At 38.8% G+C, this 20505-nt stretch overlaps 1 protein-coding gene across 2 annotated transcripts in view; it reads left to right on the forward strand.

Annotated features, from left to right (window-relative positions):
* The first annotated feature begins 4840 nt into the window (after positions 1 to 4840).
* LOC128733149 (beta-1,4-mannosyltransferase egh) overlaps positions 4841 to 20505 on the forward strand; it is a 53853-nt gene continuing 38188 nt past the window's right edge. The window contains exons 1-2 of one of the 2 annotated variants that reach the window (XM_053826782.1): positions 4841 to 5445; positions 11436 to 11460. The gene's annotated coding sequence lies outside the window, so the exon portion shown is untranslated. The remainder of the gene's footprint in view (positions 5446 to 11435; positions 11461 to 20505) is intronic. The other variant, XM_053826780.1, reaches the window with a different exon arrangement.

The following is a 20505-nucleotide window of genomic DNA, read 5'->3' on the forward strand; positions in this document are numbered from 1 at the left end:
CGTTTAAATAGTTAACAATTAAACGGTGACTTTGAAAATAAATGTTTATTCTGAATTTTAAGAAAACTACAAAATTATATTGTTTGCAAGGCTTTGGCGCGAAAAGGCACTGATGCAACGTTGTTTTGATTTTGATTTTTGGCTGCGGTCCCAGTCACTAAAAGTACTAAAAACATAGTCTGGCGCAGAGCAGAGCTGCCACAAATACAGATATTTGTGCATGCATAAATTTGGGACCCATCAATTATTTCAGTTGCTGTGATTTCTGGCTCTAGCGTCCGCCATTATAACATGTAAAAAGCTGGATACCGTTTTCTCCTGAGTTCTGAGTATCCAGCTTTTTACAAGCGATAATGGCGGACGAGTTCGTAATATTTAAACAGCATTTTTGACATTTCCCTAATACATCGCTCATTTTCTTTCTGTACATTCCTTCAGTTTTACCGTGAACACGCGGAAACAAGACGTGCGATGTATTAGTGAAATGTCAAAGATGCCGGTCAAATATTACCAACACGTCAGCCATTCTGGCTCGTAAAAAGCTGGATATCCTAACACAGGACGTGACAAGATCCCTGTCACGACAGCTGTCAGCTGAAGCCGCCTCCGATACAATGAGGTTTAAAAAGGTGTGGCAGATGAAGACATTTGGTGATATTAGTAGCGAAAAATCAAAAAACGACGTCAAACTACAAAAACAAACCACGTCGAACAATGGGGTTTGTTTTTGGAGTTTGACGTCACGCTTCATCGTGGTTGGTCGATTTACGATTCCACCCACACCATGATGAAATTTTTTCATTGCACTAACACCACTTAACCAACATTCGCACACCTGTATATATCATATTGCCTCCGATAGTGGGGTAATAGAGGTTGACCCTTGGGTTGACCTAGGACAGGATGTGCCATCTGGCTTCTTACTCTTCTTCTTATTATTACCGCCATCCCGATTGAATATTCTTTGTTACACTCTGCACCACTGTTGCCTGCACATATTATTTCAAGAATAACTTCGTTTGCCGAACAACGGCTCCCGAATACGCCACAGTTTATGTGACCAAAATCATGTTTAGCATTTCATTTTAAAAATTAAAATTCGTGTACAAACAAAACTTATGGTGAACCAAGCATAGAACTACAGAATACAAAAGAAATCGAAATTCAGAAATAATAACTTATCGTCGTGTTCTCACTAATGAGTTTCAGCAACACTGAAAGCGATACCGCGTTATATTTTCCAGTCAACGGTTGCTCGTCGCTTTCAGCCAATCAGAAATTGGGTCAATTGGGTCCTAAAGCCCTATGTCGTTTTTAGCTTGAATCGATGAGGTAAGGGTTAGGAACACATATTTTGATATTCAATTTTATATTTTTAGGCTATTGCCGTTAAAAACCTTTTTTTTAATTTTGTGAAATTTTGAACAAAAAATAAACATTTGGGCAACCTTATATAGACAAACTATAGTTGTGCCAAGGGGTCGGACACTCAGCACATAGTGCCCCGGCACTGCAGAAATATCAAACCAGGGGCTTGCGATGGGTGCCATGTTTTTGTTGCCAACATCTCAGCACATCTCGACAAAGGTTGGCAGCAAATCTACCTGTCAGACGGGCGCTATTTCTTGCATTTTTTGAAATAGCGCCCTTCGTTAAGTGGACTGTCAAACACCGTTCGTTAAGATACAGATAGCACCCCGCTGTATCAAACGGCACACCTCTAAAGCCTTATAAAAATAACATTTATAGGGCTTTACACACCTCCGGTTCAATTTTACATATGAAATGGGAGCACTGCCAGTTGTCAAAATCATCTCGCACGGTTGCCAGGTCTATCAGATTTTAACAAATTTAACAAATCTTGCAGTTCGGCACTTTCGGTACAGCACCGGCACAGTTCGGTTCGTTTCAAGTCGCCTAACATAAAAACGGCTGTGCCGAGTGTCCGACCCCTTGAGTTGTGCATGGTTGTGTCAAGCGGTGTCTAGACAACACGAATTATAAAAAGAAACCATAGTATGTCTTGAAATGTCACGGAAAACTTTTTGTTTACCTTCACGCTCATGTGATAGTGTCAAAAAGTCAAAAGTTGCAAAGTCAGGAAATGGCTTGGCAATCGCGACCTAAAACATTTTCTGAGTTTACAGCTCATTTTCCGGTTCCGGTCATCTCAGTTTAATTAAGGCCTTTGTCAAAATCAGCAATAAGCGTAGTGACTGCACTTGGTCACAGCGTGGATGGCTTCAGTTTTCGGATGCAACACCCGCCATCGAGATGCGACCGTGTTTGGTTAGAAACGCACAGAAATTTTTGGTCTGCCGTTCGCCCTACTGCTGATTCACATCGGAGTAGCAGAACATACCAATCTGATCGATAATACGGTGCCAGTTTCGGTTGGCGTTTTTTTCATGCTGTTCTGCGGGATCGATTGTACCGAGATTATAGTGTTGGTCATCAGTTTGACACCGTTTAGTCATTCTTAGCGCAAACTAGATTTGGACAAAGTCTAGCACCGTGAATCGATGGATTGGAATATATTGCCCGAATCAAAACTTTTATCCGATAACTAGTACAAATTTGATGTTCCACTTCCTCACGACCAGCAAAACGCAGACAAGCACAAGAGACAACTGCGAAGCTGTAACTGTCAAAACGATCAGCTGCTCTATATGTCAAACCAGAGTTGCCAGTGAGAAAAAGTTATCATTGTTGCCAGAAACGTGTTATTTTCGTTATGTCAAGGAAGATCTCTAATGTCAAGGGAGAATAAATTACAATATTTTTGTTTTTTAATTTTTTAGTGCTCTGCATCTTTTTAAAAAAGAAAAAACTATACTCTGGTAGTCATAATGGGAAGCTTTATCGTTCCTTCTAAAAAAATCATCTTTTTATCACAAATTTTAGGACCCAATTTTGGGTCAACGCCGCGGTTGACACTTGGCACGTCCTGTCCCAGGTTGACAAGTTTTGAAGCAAAGTTTATACAGGACATCGCTTGTATTTGATGCTGTGTAGTCCCAACAAACATTTTGGTTAAATAACAGCTTATCAATCACTTGTTATCCGGTAATTAGCTGTACAATGGTTGAGCAAGCTACTATTCAACAAAAATGTTTGATGTTGGGGTATGACGACGCAGCGCGTTGATTCCCCTCTTTCGTTTAGCGTAAAAATAGGAGTACATAATGAAAATCAGAATTTTTCCTATCTTCCGTTGTCGATTACAAAAAAACGAACGTTTTTCACTATTTACTTACCACATGCAACAAATTTAGTCGAGTATCCAGCTTTTTACGCGCTATAATGGAGGACGCTATAAATTGTGTTCGTAATATGCGAACAATCTTTTTGACAACTCTGCATACATCAAAACTGGGCACTCTTCTCCTGTACGGCAGTGTTGCTCTTTCTTTCGTTTACGCAAAAGAAGGAGAGCAATAGTTTTGTTTACATTTCGCACATTTTTGCTCTCCTTCTTTGGCGTAAACGAAAGAAAGAGCACGGTAGGAAAGAGCAAGAGAAGAGTGCCAGATTTGATGTATGCAGAGTTGTCAAAAAGATTGTTCGCATATCACGAACCCAATTTATAGCGGCCACCATTATAGCGCGTAAAAAGCTGGATACAACCGTATGATTGCGTAATTCTTACAGCTGCTGTCAAATTTTACATAAAATTAAGTCAGAAAGTCTGGCTCAAACGGCTTCAAGAAAAATGTATGAGAATGACATTTGTGCCAGGGATGTGGACGTGACACGTTGTATCGCAAAAAGCCAATTTTCTGTCAAAAAAGAGCCAGCTTCTTGGCTTGGGAAGGGGAATGTCGCAAGCGTAAACAAACCGAGTGAGAGTTGATTTTCCTATCCTGGCCCAGCAAAAAATAACTCTCACTCGTTTTGTTTACATTTGCGACATTCGCCCTTTTGTTAATTCTATCTAGAATTAGAGAATAATGTCAATTAAAAATGCTGTTACGAACACTAGAGTGACTATATACAGAGTGGCGACAATGTCAAAATTGGAATGATAATTATTTGTCAGTGTCATTCCAATCGAGCAGACGACCTATCCAACGCGTATGCAGGAAAGAGAAAAAAAACATTGGAAAAGCCGCATTGCATACATTTGGGATGACTTGTCGCCACTCTGTATATAGTCACTCTATATGGACTATGAAGTATTCCACCACGCACACATATAAAGATTTTTTGACATTAGCTGAGGCCCTCACTGAGGCTGTTTGCAGTAGGAGTAATATCAACAACATCAAATTCCAAACTCCCGGATCCTCTCCTCCACTCTTTGCTCCCCTCTCACTCCTACATAAGCGATCCTCAGCAAATGTCATTCTCGTTGGTGACGAAACCGCAAATTACTTCATGATGAGGTCTGTTGTCATTATGGCTCGTATAAAAAGCTGGCGTGTGATGTTCATTTTATATAAGCGTCACAAAAGTCAAACTGAAAAATTTTTCTAATGTATTTGTGATGCTCTGCCAGGCGCATTGAGCAGGGTAGCCAGAATGTTTTACCAAGAGTATAGTGAAATTAAAAGGAAAATTCGCGATTGATAATTTGCGTAAATTGCGTCATTCGATGCGGTCAAATGGTATTTTGCATATTACATCTATCTTGATTATGGCACAAAGATAATTTCGCATGACAAAAGAAACAAATATCCAACTGTATTTGGCGTATTGGTCTGTTTGTGTGACGAAGAATAAAATGTCTGCATCTATTAATACAAATCGGTTATAGTGGCAACCATGGTTATGATAGATTCGCTGCACCCCGGAATGGATATCTCAGTTCTCTGTCAGTACGAGTAGGAGTAGCACTCCCGTTGCGTTTCGTTGTTGTTTGGTTGTGCGAGTGATGTTTGCGTTGCAAAAAGAGCTAAAAATTTAAAGCCAAATCGGTGAACTTTTTACGGCCGCGTCCTTTTTCGTCTTCTGTCCGGCAATAATCGGTGGTAATTCTTTGTTGCTAACAGTTCGGATCGGAAAATTTCGTGAACGTAAAATGGCAGTGAATGCTTTGGAAGCAGCAGTGATATTTTGATGAGCAACATTTTATCGATCGATTGTCCACACCGCTCCTGCTGCTGACGCAAATCTGTCAACGTACAAACAAGAGCCACACAGAAACGGGAGGGGTCAAGTAGTGAAAATTTTGGATTTATTTGATGTGTTTCCTGAAAATAACATACCAAGGTTGAAGGATGCTTCTGTGCAGTCGGTATGCTGAGTTTGTTTTGCTGTGATGATGGTTTAAGCTATACCTAGTGTCCGATCTAAGTAAGAAGGGTGGAGGCAAATTAGTTATACAAAGCAGGTTTATGACGAAGAGAGCATAGCGCCTCGGAATAGTAGTTATCGGTTCGCAAATTGGCCATAAGAAAACTAATTATCCACATCCAGACGTGCAGGTGAATAGATTATAAAACGGTAAGTCGGCATTTGGTAATCCTAACTAGTTAATAATGCTATAAATATGCTACAGGTGTACGGTTATGTTTAATCTACAAGCACATAAAATGTCGAATAACGATACTGTAAGAGTAAACAACACAATTTTAGATTCTTCAGCAGAATCGCTACTCATAAAATATATTTTTCCAGCGATATCAAATTTATCGATGGAGGTACAACCATGTTTATAGTACCGGTTTTAAATTCTTGGTACAATATGGTTTCATCCCGTAGTTTATCCCATAAATTCGTATTGGATTAGCTTAAGTTGTGAAAATAAACACTATTCGCTCGGTTGGCGGGGGTTCCCTTTGTCTATTCGAATGCGAACGCCCGGTAAAAATACCGAACGGCTATTTATACAATCGTCTTGTTTAATCACAGTTGTACCTAGTACTTAATGCCACATCTAAATGTACGGGAGCTTACGAGCCTATCCCAGGTAGCTAGACAACGTTTCACACTTTTGGCACCGCTTCGGACGGAGGAAATGGTGCAAATCTTACCATGCACCTAGTTTGCGGCGCTCGGGCGGCATCGCAACACCCCACCCCGTGCGTGTTTGCCAATGGAGCAATCTATTTTTGGGTTCCAATGTTCTCGGCGGCTGGCGAACGCGATCGCTTAAAGATCATTTTCAGCAGACCACACCTGATTTGTTGGCGAAAGCGAAAGTAATCGGCGCAGCGACGGACAACGACTGTTGTCTGCGCTTATTGTTGGCACTGGACGCGCTATCAGAAAGTCAGTGCATAGCATGACGAGCTTAAGCTAACGAAACATCGCGTGATAAACCGGGAGATTATTATTTTATTTTGAAAATTGAACGCAACCGAACGTCCGCCCAGTTTGCCTGGCTGGCTGGGCAAGGGCCAAAGCTACCCCCCATTCGATCCGTACGAACACCGTCAAGTGGAAGTGTGTTCATCGACCTTTGGTGGTGGTGTTCGCCGTTTCCTATCTTGCTTCTTCTGCCTTCGACCGGTTCGTTATCGGTGCTGCGATTGCGATGTAACACCGAATTTTGGGAATGGGAAGAGCCGCGTCAGCAGCGCTTATAATAGTGCGTATAGGAGAAGGAGAAGAATGGCAGAAATGTAAGCCAAAGCCAGTGCAATGATCCGCAAACTGAACTTTAAGCCGCTGAAAACCTTTCCGAAGTCGAAATTTTCGCTTGCTTTTCGGCATGTGTAGGTATGTGTGGCAGTTAATGCTACTATGAACCTCTATGAACGTAGCTCTGCGAGTTGGTATATTTCCATGAACATTAAAAACAATTATCTGCTCAGCTTTGAAATTAATAAAGCGAAATTTCTACTGTAAAACTTTATAATATCGACTGTTTTACAGCAGGTAGTTTCAATAACTGCAGTTGAATTGCGAAGTGACAACGAAAACATATTTGTAGGTACTTATGAAGTATTATTGGCATTTTTACGTTGCACATTTATTTCATAACATTCAATAATGACAAGGCCTTTGATAAAATTAATTGGACGGTGTAATTTATCTAATTATTAATCAATAAAAAAATGTACTTTGCAAAGCCTGCCTTGTTAATGACGTTATGTGGAAAATAAACAAAAATGAAGAGAAACTGACAGCAGGCATTTTATGCCTCCTAATTCTCCCAAACAACTGCAAAGTTGTTAATAAAAAACCTGTAGACTAAAAAACTACCTGTTAATGGAACAAATTACGGCACAGTGCAGGATAAAACCCGGACTGTCGGCGTAATGCCGGTCTGTTACCGAACGTTACAAAACTCGTCCGTAAAGCGATTTCGGTGTATTTTTCTCTCGTTTATGGCTTGATTCAAGGGAGGTGCACCGAATGACGTTTCGTTGTTTTTTCCCCGTGTCGATAGCGTAATCGTAATATTTTTTTAATGAGGAGAAAATTGATTTTTGACCGATGATAAGCTGCTTAACCGAGTCGATATAATTTGACCGAAATGTTGTCTTTAAAAATAACGACTAATTGCTTTTTACCCTGTATCCGTATATGTTTAATTGTTTGCTTTGCTGGGTGGATAATCCTCAACTAAGTTAATGGTTGTTAAATGTGTGAAATCAAAAATAAAGCTTGCGTGTTGGGTAGCAGGTCCAATAGAGCGAAATAGAAGAAAACATGGCAAAACTTTTCACCGAATGATAATATCGCGTGGCACAAGCAAAGCCAACCGACTATTGCCCCAAGTAGCACACGTTGTCACAATTGAGTCGCAGCGGCTGATATGCGACAAATTTAAATGTAAAACTTCGGTTACTGTAACCTAAAATATAACAGTTGTGTAACCGAAATAGCGTAACTTATGTAACTAAATATGGTTACATTAACAGTTACTCAATAACCAATATGTAACATGTATGGTTACAAAATGGTTACTATTGAAGTTACACATAAACTGTAAATTGACTTTCAATTGGTGGCAAATTAGTTATCTTGAAACTTTTATTGCATTGCGAAAACAATGCAGCAGGTTTATTATTTCAATCTATGGCTGTCAACGTCAAGCAGTAAATTTAATTGTTGAATATAGAAGAGTGTTTAAATTTCACTTGTTATTTCAACACAAATTTTAATGCAGCTTTAAATTTATGGTGAAATGCATGATTCTAGCTTTGAAAAATTCACGCGCTCTTATTTAATCTAGCTTTTCGTTACTTGAAAAATTGAAAATTGAAAAATTGATTTTTTGTAAAACAAATATGTACAAATATAAAACATTTTAATTTTCTGATTTTTTAAATTTATTCTTAGCAATAAAGAATTAGTGGAGCATTCACCTAGAAATCATTAATAAACAAATTGTTTTCGCTATCACTTAGTAAAATTCATAGCCATTTTGCCTTTGCCACTAAACATCGTCCTTGAAGTTTTATATCGTTTTCGGCATATTGCATGGAGTGATTTTAAGCAGACATTGTTCAAAGATATCGGGAAAAGGTGTTTTTAGTGATTGTTGTGAAAAGAAAGTGTTAATTTAATATCAAAGAATAGTTTCAGTTTGAATAAAACAGTTTACCAGCAGTGTTTATCATAGAAGGTTACAATTCAGTTACATTCTAGTTTCACGTAACCTTAGCCTTCGACCTGGTTACGCTATCGGTTACGGTAACCAATATTAAATCTGTTGTGGTCACTTATTTCTTATGTCGTCATTTCTAAGTTACACTGTAACCTATTTTCATTGCCGGTTTAGTTTCGATGTAACTTGATCGTTTTGACGTTTGAGAACAATCAAAATTTGTTTACTTAATATTAATGTCTATGCGGAGAAAATTCCAAGTACCATCAATTAAGTAAATAAACGCATTTACAAGAGCATTTTACAACCCGTGAACCAATTGTTTATCTTTACCATTAGTGAAATTCTTGAGATCTAGTTTTTGCTTAATCCATTGTGTTTACATGGAACAGTCAACAAGTTGTTGCGAAAGTGTTACTAGCCGACTTTTTTGACATCGTAACTGCTCGTAACGGAAAATTAACTGTTTTGCGACCAGCAAGTTTATGACAGTTTGGAAAAAGGTTTCATTTCTGTCACTTGATAACTATTTGGTAACTCGTAACTAAAAGGTGGCTGTTTTGCGACGACCAAGTTGTTGACAGTTCGAAAAAAAGGTTTCAATTTGGTCATTTGGTAACTACCTGGTAACTTTTTGAGATTTTTGTCACTAGGAAACTAAAAAATAACTGTTTTTAATTTTATGTAACCTAACTCGTTACAAGTATCCTAAATGTAACTGCTGTGCAATCTTTTTGTATTTTTTTATTTTTATGATTAGTTACAAGTGCTACTTGGGTGCGGTCATTGTGATACATATGAAATATGAACTGTTTTTGGTTGAAATAATTTTGATGCCACTGCTGCTGGCGGCACACAGTTGCTTTGGCGTGTTGTGCTTTGGGTACAATGTACGCCCCGATAGTGGTGCTGATCGGGCAAATGTCCAACTCCGATTGACCGATTGACTCGATCGAGTCAGATGTCACAATAGCATCGAGAGTTTACTGTTCGGAATTGTTAGACGAATTACTTCCTACGATAAAACTGAATCCTAGTGTGGTGTTTAGGGCTTTTTAACTAATCAGTAAATGTTCATTTACATTCAGATTCAGAGGTCACGTTTAATTTTGAAAAAATATCAAACGTGATTGCATTTAGCAGTATCGCTTAGCATCGATTGCTGCTCCTGCAGAATCGCAGTATAGGACAAGTTTTCTACTTTTGCATACAGCTTGAGATCGACAGCAAAGGAGAGTCGCGGACATGTATACAATACAGGAAATTGACATCGTTGAAGAAGACGAGAAAGATCTAAGGACCAAGGTGGCTGCCTTGTGGGATTCCAGAGCAGGCAGTAAAAAATCTGAGACTACTTGCGTTCTCATAAGCTCATAAACAAAAGGTGGGACACTCGAACTTTCAGAAGAATGTTTTGGCCTGGAGCAACGGAGTAATAGTAGGATGGTGAATCTATTATTACTTATCACAAAAATATCCGACCAGGCTGAAAACTTCTACATTTGGATGCAAATGGATTTAAGCATAAGAAGCATAAGCATAGGATACCGCCGTGTGCTGCTACTCCGTTATTGACCACGACCGATGAAAATTGCAAAATGATGGCTGGAAAAAGCATGCTTGGGATAACACACTGTGCCTCATTGTGCATCTTTATCAGGTCCCTGTATGCTGATCAATGCCGACGACGGCCACGTCAGAATGCGGGTCCTGGTGGGATGGGAAGGAATGTTAGTCCAATACTGGTTGATACTAAAGATCAGCGAATTCTCTGGACCTTCACAAGCATTTCGGGAAAGTAATTGTTGTTAGCCCAATATATTGGTAAGCCCAATATATTGGTAGTAAAAAAAGCTTGATGGCAGAGAGAAAGAAAGAAGGAAGAAAGCTTCCTTGATAGCAGTATAAAGAATAGTATAATATCTCTAAATTACGCGTGAGACTGTGATATCATCGACAACGAGAACTCCCGAGAACGAAAACGAATTCGAAGGCCACCCGCCCGAAACAACACGACATCTTTCATTAGAATCGAATGCATGGTAATACAAGCAAAGATTTTCTGTTCCCGATCATACCACTCAACTATCACGAACTATATCAATATTCTTGAATACAGCATGACGCAATACATAAAGGAAAAATCAAATACTTATCTCAGGCTGTTAATAGATTTAAATATTGGTGTCAGGTCTGTAGATATTTCGCGAACACAGTTTTTCAATTGCTGAACTTAAAGTAGGAATTGAAATTGTATATAAATTGCACTTGAAATTGTATTTGGAATTGATCTTGAAACTAGATTTAACATTGGACTCGATATCGGTGTTTGAATTAGACATAACGGGTGGCAACTACTGTAAAATTTTGGAATTTTTTCTCAAGCTGTCAAAAAAAAGACAAAGATACATGAAGAAGATCTGATTTACCGAAATTAAAGATATATTATCCATTGTTAAAAAAAAGCGTACATTTGAAAACGGTCCGTAATCGGCTGTTCGACGAAGCTTTCGTTTGACGTCGAAACAGGAGCGTTGTACGGCCGTCATGTCAACTTTGCGAAAGCATCTCTTGATCCTACCAGTCAACTGTTTGCAATTCGTGGCTCTCCAGTTATTTTTGTGCACCAAGGAACTCAAAATCCCGAAGAAATCTTCGATTGGGCGCACTGAGACAGATTTTTCGGGTCGTGTTTTTTTTTCTCAGCGAGTTGACGGACTGTAGCGCATTGCTAATTGGGTCTCGGTCCGGCTCGCGAGCAAGCTGAGTAGGTATTGGCCGGCCGGACTAACACACTTCGGTCAATTGAGTGCCGTTCCTCGGACCAAGAGGACCAATATCACTCAGGATTGCTCAGTGAGGTCTTTGTGTCACAGTTCGTCATGTGTTGTACTGCTGTATTATATTCGTCTTTCATTTTCATTTTTCATTTTAGCGCACAAGGGGGTCCAGGAGACCAGGTCGGCAGTAAGAAATATCTATAGCAGATGGAAATTAAAAACTTAATAAATCGTAGGCAAAAGGCAAACAGATTTTCAAAAAACACGAAAGTCCAGATGTCCAGATAATTTGGAAAATTATTTGAATATATGCAATCAGTTTCAGCTGATTATAAATACCGCAACTAGGGAGTACAATCTTAAAACGGAATATGAAATCAAAGCTCGCCAATAAGAAATATCTACGTCCTCCATGCTACACCAATAATCGTGTCGTATAACTGATTCCTGGTTCTCGATGCAGTGCAGATCGGAAAGCAGTGGATAGCTCAGAACAGTGTTGAATACAAAAACATAAGGAGACTGCAACGTATAGATGATGAAACTGCCGTGCAGTTCTCCAATCGAAACTCTGTTGGAGACACATACCCTACCTTGTAGCTACATACCTGCTATCACAGGGTACCTGGAGTGATCCCCGCTACCAACCTCAGTTTGCCGGTCCTACCTTGTATTTTGCTTCTGTTACGGTCAAACCTCCTTTCTGTCTTTCTTGAGCCATTCTTTCTTCTAGTTCTAGTTTCATTAGATTCTTCGTCGTCAGCGTATTCTATCCTCTGTGATGACCTGAAATACCCTCGATGCCTCTCACACATATTACTGCATTGTGGAAGATGAGGTTGAAAAGAGAAAATAAGAAGAAATGGGATTTTTGGTCAGTTTTGGTTGGTATATTATTCGAGAAAAAATGGTGGTGTGGTCGGCGTGCGAGAAAGTGTTCTTCAAATCTAGATCCCAAGAATCACTAAGGTCAAGTTGAGTGGATGTAGAATCGTGAAACTCCGCCCACATAAGAGACTAAATAAGAGGCAGAGTCAAACAAAAAACAAAAATCAATAAAACCAAAAAGAACTGACTCTTTTAGCTCCCACTCCCATCCGCCACCCGGGAGTACGCCCCCAAAGGCTGAACCACCAAGCCCAGGGGGGTTTTTCGGGTCGTGGTTTTTGGGTAAAAATGAGATCGAATGGGTATTCAGGAACGATTGTGTTTTTTTGGCGTAATGCGATAATGCTCTCTCCAGCCAAAACACGTATTGTCCATTTGCATGATGTTTTTGTAGAAATGGGATCAAAATTTTCGGCAAATATTCGTCTGGTGCATCTTAATTGATAGCCCAACCAGAGAGATGTCCTTCTGCGTCCATAATTTTGACGGGTCTTCCACTACCTTGCTTGCGAATAGTTGTTGGGCATCTGAGGATATGGTAAACAGTCGAAGCCGCAACATATTTGCTTTTTAAATGTTGTACGGTATACTTTTTGCCGAGATTTCTGTTGCAGTTCGTAGAAATGTACAATGCGCTCCCGGAATGCTTCTTGTTTCGACGCCATTTTTAACAAAACTGGGCAAGCATATACAAAACAAAAAATATTAACAAAAAGAGGAGAAAAAGAGAGCTAACACATACATACTCTCATTTCTCTCTGAGCTCGTTTGTTGTTGAGCATAAGGGTCACGAAAAAATTCCAAAATTTTAGTTGCCACCCGTTAGAACGGGACAATGCAACCAAAAAACCACAGGTTACATGCTATTTTCTCTATGCCACCGGATTGTCCTAACCGGTGTGTAGTAACACATATCTCATTGCGTTTTTTTCTTTTCCTTTCCTGACATTCAGTCGATGTCGTAAATAATTCATTATTCATTTGGTTCATTATACCACACAAAGAACAAGTAAACCAAACTGGTCTTCCGAGCCTATCGCTGCGGCTGGGCATAATAATTACATTCTATGACCTACAACAAGAGAAAGCATTTAAACCTTGAAACTACAATAGCGTGTTGTACAGAAATCGATAATCCTAAGAAAAAATATAATATTCCTTCGATGGTAACCAACTGGAATTTGTACGTCAATGTAAAATAAAAATTCTGGAACCGTTGTCGTCGTTGGAACAAACAGGAAACTGTTATGCTGGCTGGTCACGTACGTGACCAATTAAATCTAAAAATTGGATGTGTCGATGGCCGGAAACAGACTCCAAACTAATTTCCCCTTGTCTGTGTGTGCCAAATCTACCACCCATCACACAGTTCCTCATCCAGGCGGTTTGCGTATTCAAAGAGAAAAATGTTTCGAATGATTAATGCACCCTGCAGAGAGCTTGTGGGTAGCCTATACCAGTTAGAGCCAAATCGATGATGGCGAAAATTCGCACAAACTGGCAAAAATATCCTACCAACCAACTAATCCGATTTCAACGGAGTGCTGTTGCTATAATGATCCAAATTCGCCGAAATTCAATCCAATAACGCTGGTGCCGGCGTGGTGCACCACTACGTGGTGGACGAAGTTTGCACACCGAAAGAGTGTTTTCGCAATGTTTTGTTGCTCCATCATGGCTTTTCGTAAGAAAATATCGCCACGTTCTAATTATTTCAATACGTGGCTTTCATTTGGCACGAGCCAACTAATCCCGCAACGTAGCTTTTATATGATAAAAAAAATGATTGTGCTAACTTTCCGGAAATTGGTGAGATTAAACTCGAATGCGGGGACTCGAACCGGAGTACTCTGGTGCAAAGTGTGTAGGAAAAAAAAAACAACACAAAATTGACATAATCGATCATCGATGCCGGTGCATGGATGCCGGTCCCGCCAGGCCCATGATGCAAATCTCAAATCGAACCATAAAATTGCCTTCGCTACGTCTCGTTGCCGGGGGAAATTATATGTCATTCGCGACAAGTTACATTTTTCGCTTCCGATCGGACAGTTCGGCGTGGCGGTGCCGCCGGTGCCAAGGTAATAGTAGCTTTCGATTTCGTAATGCGATTTTTTTCACACTTTCGCAACAAGTTATTTCTATTTTTAGTCGGTTGAGATTCATTGTAATGATGAGTGATCATTTCAATCATTTTGTTTTTTTGCATCGCAATGATTTGCACAAAAAGTAAACAATGCCCGTGCTGCAGTGTTAAAACCTGTTTGCCGAAGGCACAGGAATTACCGACCTAACAAACGCTATGTACATGGAAATTATACGCGAAACTGGTCGTCGATTACCTGTCTGAATATGGATTATGGAAAACAAAATCTAACAAAGTACGATTCTAACTGGTATGCGCTGGATGGAACGTGTGCTGGAACGAAGGTGTTCCTCTCTTCTCGATTCAATCGGACTTCAATTAAGTGGCGTAAAAATATCATCAAGGAAATCGCAAATATCGATGAAGATATTATAACACAATAAATGACAATAAAAGTAGAAAATGGTTCGGAATTCAACTCCACAACTCCACTCAACTTGTTCACTGCGGTTAAAGGGAAAGTTCTGGGTTCAGAACAATTGTGCAGAATTAGTTGTGCGGCAAGATTAAGGTCGTGGTCGTAGGGAAATCTATACAGGTGATTTTTTTTTCATTTCTGACATAAAAGAACCACAGCGAAATAGTGATTGCCTCGCGACAGAACTTGAAACATGAAATAACGCAAAACCTTCATATTTCGAGGTGCGAAAAACCAATAAATGAGGCGTAGCACACTGTTTGAAAAAGTTTTCCTTCTTGAACTAAGGTGAATCATTTTTACAATCAGACTAATTAAGCTAATATGTTTGATCATTGAGGGTTGTAAGCCATATTTTAAGATGACCAAACCGAAATAAGCGACAAGGAACAGGCTGATGGTTTTTAAACTTAGCCTTCAGAGGCAATTAGCGATTTAGATCGTCTATCAAATCAAGGATATTTTCGAACAATTGTGGTGAATTCGTTGATTATATCTAAGTTCGAAGTTCGAAGAAATTATTTTAAATTTGAGTCAACTATTACGTGTTTCATTTAAGCAAATATCGAATGCTTCAAATCAGTATAACTTTAGGATCCACACAATGCAAGAATTTAATCTAAATGTTTCTATATATTTTCTGCGAGCGTTTCGATCTACATTTCGTCGTTGGTACTTGACTGCTATAAATCTCTCTAAATACAGATTTCGCAATCTTTATTGCACCTGATCATAAGGAACTTACTCGACGTAAGAGCAAGATCGCGTTGTTTGTGTATGAAGAAAAGAGTAGTGATCCCAGATTACCACCCTGAGGGCACTTTGGCTCAATTGTGATTCATTTGACAGTACCGTGTCAGCCGCGCAAAATTTGACAAAATTGTACAGTAATGTTTAGATTCAAAATTCAAGACGTAAGGCCTTGCAATATCGAAGATTTCTACTAAAAATTAAATTTTAACCTTCAATTGATCAACCAAAAGCTCAACGCAGTCTAATCAGCTGGGCACCGCACACTAGTCCAGAACCTTTTTAGTGCGCATTAGAATTTTGAGCGGGAAAACTTGGTTTTAGGTTTATGGAACCTTTGGCAGAGTTTCCTAAAATTAGAAGTTCTATCGTCTAGCGGGATTCAAATTTGGAATAATCCTCCAAAAAGTGCAATATCATCATAAATATAAGAGGCTTATGTCTGTCACCAAAACGAGGGGCGCGATATGTATTCCATTGCGGACAGTTCGTCGCCGCCAGGTCTATAATACTTGGTTTAACGAGGATATCCGGAAAGCTATAGTGGAGAGGGACATGGCATACAAGGACTGGAAAATTGCACCCATAGTTAGCAAGGACCGGAAAAAAATGGTTTATAAGCAATTACGGAATAGAGCTAACACACTTATACGAAGAGCTAAAATCGAACACCTTAGTGCTAATCTTGCTTCTGACGAGTCTTCAACCAGCCTTTGGAAAAAGTTAAAGCAGCTTGGAGTTGGTAAATCAGTGGGTGGTGAAGAGTGTTCCTTTGATCCCAATGTGATAAATGCTAAATTCGCAAGCCATTTTACCAACGATAGCAACCATTACGTACATTCAAATATAAGGCTTGAAGAAGGATTTCGGTTCCAACCCGTAAGTGACCATGAAGTGATAAACGCTTTTCACGATATCAAGTCAAATGCAGCTGGATCGGATAATTTCCCAAAAAAGTTCTTGAAACTCGTTTTTCCATTAGTGGTCAACCAAATCGTGCATTTGTACAACAAAATAATCGAGACGTCTGTTTTTCCCGATGCCTGGAAACGTGCAATAATTATACCATTACGTAAGAAGAAACATCTTAACTCCATTGACAATCTCCGCCCGATTAGTTTGCTATGTGTACTATCGAAAGCTTTTGAAAAGCTGCTAAAAATACAAATTAGCTCTTTTCTATCTTCTGCTCAACTCATCTCCGATCATCAAGCAGGTTTCCGTCAGGGACAAGGAGTTAAATCTGCACTATTAAGGGTTCACGACGATATTGCGGTTGCAGTGGATAGAAACGACAAGGCTGTTCTTCTGCTCATAGATTTTAGCAAGGCTTTCGACACGATCTCTCATCACCGTTTATGTGATAAACTTCGAGCATGTTTCTTCTTCGAACCGTCAGCTGTTCGACTTGTTCAATCGTATATAACCGACAGGAAGCAAGCTGTGCACTGTAATGGAGCTATATCTGAATCTTTGGCGGTCATTTCCGGCGTTCCGCAAGGATCTGTACTTGGCCCCTTGCTTTTCTCGCTATATATTGACGATCTTCCAGGAGTGATAAGACATTGCCGTATTCAGATGTTTGCTGACGATGTCCAACTGTACTGTATTCATCATGACACCTCCACAGCTGTGGCCCAACTAAACGATGATCTTCAACGTGTTACTCGGTGGGCTTCCAAAAACTCGCTTAGTATCAATCATATGAAAACGAAAGCCATCCAATTTGGGACATCTCAACGTGAAGATTCATCGGAATTACGAATAATGCTTGATGGGAATCATATCCAGTTTACTGATGATGCAAACAGTTTGGGGATCATATTCCAAAGCAACCTACGCTGGGATAAAACAGTATCGCGCCAGTGTGGTAAAATTTATGCTGCACTTCGCACTCTAAGGGCTACCACGTCCGATCTTTCGCAATGCATAAAACTCAAACTTTTTAAGACGCTGGTATTACCGCACTTCATCTTTGGAGATGTTATACATCTTAGCATGCGCTCTGCTATGATGTCCAAACTGGAGGTAGCTCTAAACGATTGTGCTCGTTATATCTATAACGTAAACCGTTACACTTCCGTTCGCCATCTGCAGAAAAACCTTCTTGGATGCCCCTTTCGAAGTTTTTATGCATTGAGAACGTGCATTTATCTTCATAGATTAATTCAGCGCCAGGGTCCATCGTACCTCTACGACAAACTGACAGCTCTCCAAGGACTTCGAACGCGTGGCTTTATAGTTCCCACTCACCGGACTTCATTGTATGGAAACACCTTTTTTGTGAGAGGTGTGGTAGATTGGAACGCGCAACCTACTGCTTTAAAACAGCTGACTTCAGAAGCAATGTATAAAATAGCTGCCAAAAATTATTTTGCTTTATTATGATATGTTGTAGTTAGATGAGTTAGTGATGTGTTGCTAGAACAAAGTAATGTTAGATTTGATTTTCTTTATTTATCCGTTAATGACACGAAAAAGACTTGTCTTACGTCATATATGTTCAATAAACTAAACTAAATATGTATTTTCGTGATAATAATCTCCCACATTAAGCAATGGCTCAAACCAATCATAGCAGATTACATTCAAGACGAGCAAAAGTAACGTAGTTGCACTTCATAGAGTTACATTGGTCACGTTCACCAGGTCCTGTAAGAAGGACCAAAAGGGAATCGGTCGGCAACCAACATCGCTTGCACGTACCTGGGGTGTTTAAGAATCTCCTTACAGAAACTAGCTCGCATGAGACAATCGTTAAGTAAGCCCTCCCAATGCAGAATGACCCCAATAGGTGGGGAGAAGGACCCGCTCATCATCCACAATGTGTTGTTAGCCGGGCCAAGGTTAACCTTAGGGAGTTGACCACTTCACTAAGCACACTGCTTCAAACAAGTACCCTGTTGGATTTGGTTAAGTGCTCTTTTTTAATTACTTCTGTCGTGGCAATTATTGGGTTATAGTAATATTGAATGCTCTTTTTTATCATGTTGTTGTGTTATAATTGAGTATTATTGGATCATAGTTATGGATTAACTTTTAGATGCTTTCTATTTTCGTTTTTTTAATACTTGAAGTGGTTATGCTTTTCAATTTTGGGAAAACCGAAATATTGATATAAGAAAAAACTACGAGAATTCAGTTTACCGACACCGAAGATTATGTGCTTTCAACCTATTCGATCCGTCCGAAATCGCGCGCGATCAGTTATTAGACACCGAATGACATTTGTTGCTATACGCGAAAGTTGTGCTGAGACAAACGGGTTAATTTTGGCAATTAAATCGAAAATGATTATAACGCTTCAATATAAGTCCCGGTTTGTAAACACGTCATTGTTAGTGTGCTCAAGTTAATTCAAAATGATTTTTAGAAACAAGCGGTGCCAGAAAAATGCTACGACTCTATGTAAGCACCAATTATATGAGATCAGTCTAGATATTCAAACATTTTCTCGTAAAGCTAGTATTACGAAAATTAAGATATGAAATATACCTTTTTTAACAATTTAATATAATGGTTACGGTACTCATAAACAGCATAATTCATATCGAAACATACTATGCTCATGCGAGATATACGGTGGCTCAAAAAACACGTAACAACTTAAATTCATTATACCTGAAAATAAAAATCAGGCACATTGAAACGAGCCAATATAGTCCCAAAGCATTTCCTCTTACCAACACTAATATGTTACTAACACTAATAGAATACACTAAAATTCTATTTCTCATATATGTAAAATCGTTAAAATCAGTTTTTCTATTTTTGTAGTTGTTGTATGATTTTTTTATGTTTTACAAAGTTGTACAATACAGTGTTGAATGTACAATACATTGTTGAATAGAGTGTACTTCTGTCATTACTTGTTTAGGAATTGTAGAACTTTTAATATAAAAATTCCCTAGTTTTGACCCCGAACTACGCGCAAAAAGACATCATTTCATTCAAAAACTCTCCCCAGGGAATCCAAATAGTTTCATGCAGACTGAAATGTTTTATGAGTCATGTTTGAAAGCACAAAAGTTAAACAAAATTTATAGGTTGACAAAATCGGGATAAAAAGCTGACAAAATCGGGGATAGACAAAATCGGGAGCTCACAAAATCGGAACATTACTGTATATGGAACATTTATAGAACTAGTCATTATCTACAATTTTGCTGAATGAATGCTTTTCGTCCAAATCCAATCCAAATCCAATTTATATCCAATCCGAATCTAATCCAAATACAATTCATATCCAATCCAAATTCAATCGACATTCTATCCAAATGCAAATTCAGTGCAAATTCAAATCCAATCGAAATTCAATCCAAATCCAATTCAAATCCCATTGAAAATCAATCCAAATTCAACCCAAATGAAATCCAATCGGAATTTAATCCAAATCCCGTCCAATCCAAATCCAATCCAAATTTAATCCAAAATCAATCCAATTCCAATCCAACCCAAATCCTATTTTAATCAAATTCAAATCCAATCTAAATTCCATCCAATTCTAATCCAAACCTAGTTGCAATTAAAGCCAAATCTATTAGCATCCAAATACAATCCACATCCCATCTAAATCTAATCCTAATTCAATCGGAATTAAATCCGGATCCAAATCCAGACCAAATCTAATTCAAATTCGATCCAAATCTGGTTCAAATTCAATCTTAATCTAATTCAAATTCATTCCAAATTTCAAACCAAATTCAATTCAAATCACAACAAAACCTAATTCAATTCAATTCCAAATCCAATACAACTTCAATCCAAATCTAATCCAAATCCAATCCAAATTCAATGCAAATCCAATCGAAATGGAATCCAAACCAAATCCAATCAAAATCAAAAGTCGAATCCACATCCAATCGGAATTAAATCCAAATCCAACCCAAATTCAATTCATATCTCATCCAAATCTATTCCAAATTTAATCAAAGTTCAATTCAAATCCAATCTAAATAAACTCCTCTTATCCAAGACCAATCCATATCCAATCCAAATCCAATCCAAATTCAATCCAAATCTA

The sequence above is a fragment of the Sabethes cyaneus genome, chromosome 1, assembly GCF_943734655.1.
Source record: "Sabethes cyaneus chromosome 1, idSabCyanKW18_F2, whole genome shotgun sequence".
NCBI classification, from domain to species: domain Eukaryota; kingdom Metazoa; phylum Arthropoda; class Insecta; order Diptera; family Culicidae; genus Sabethes; species Sabethes cyaneus.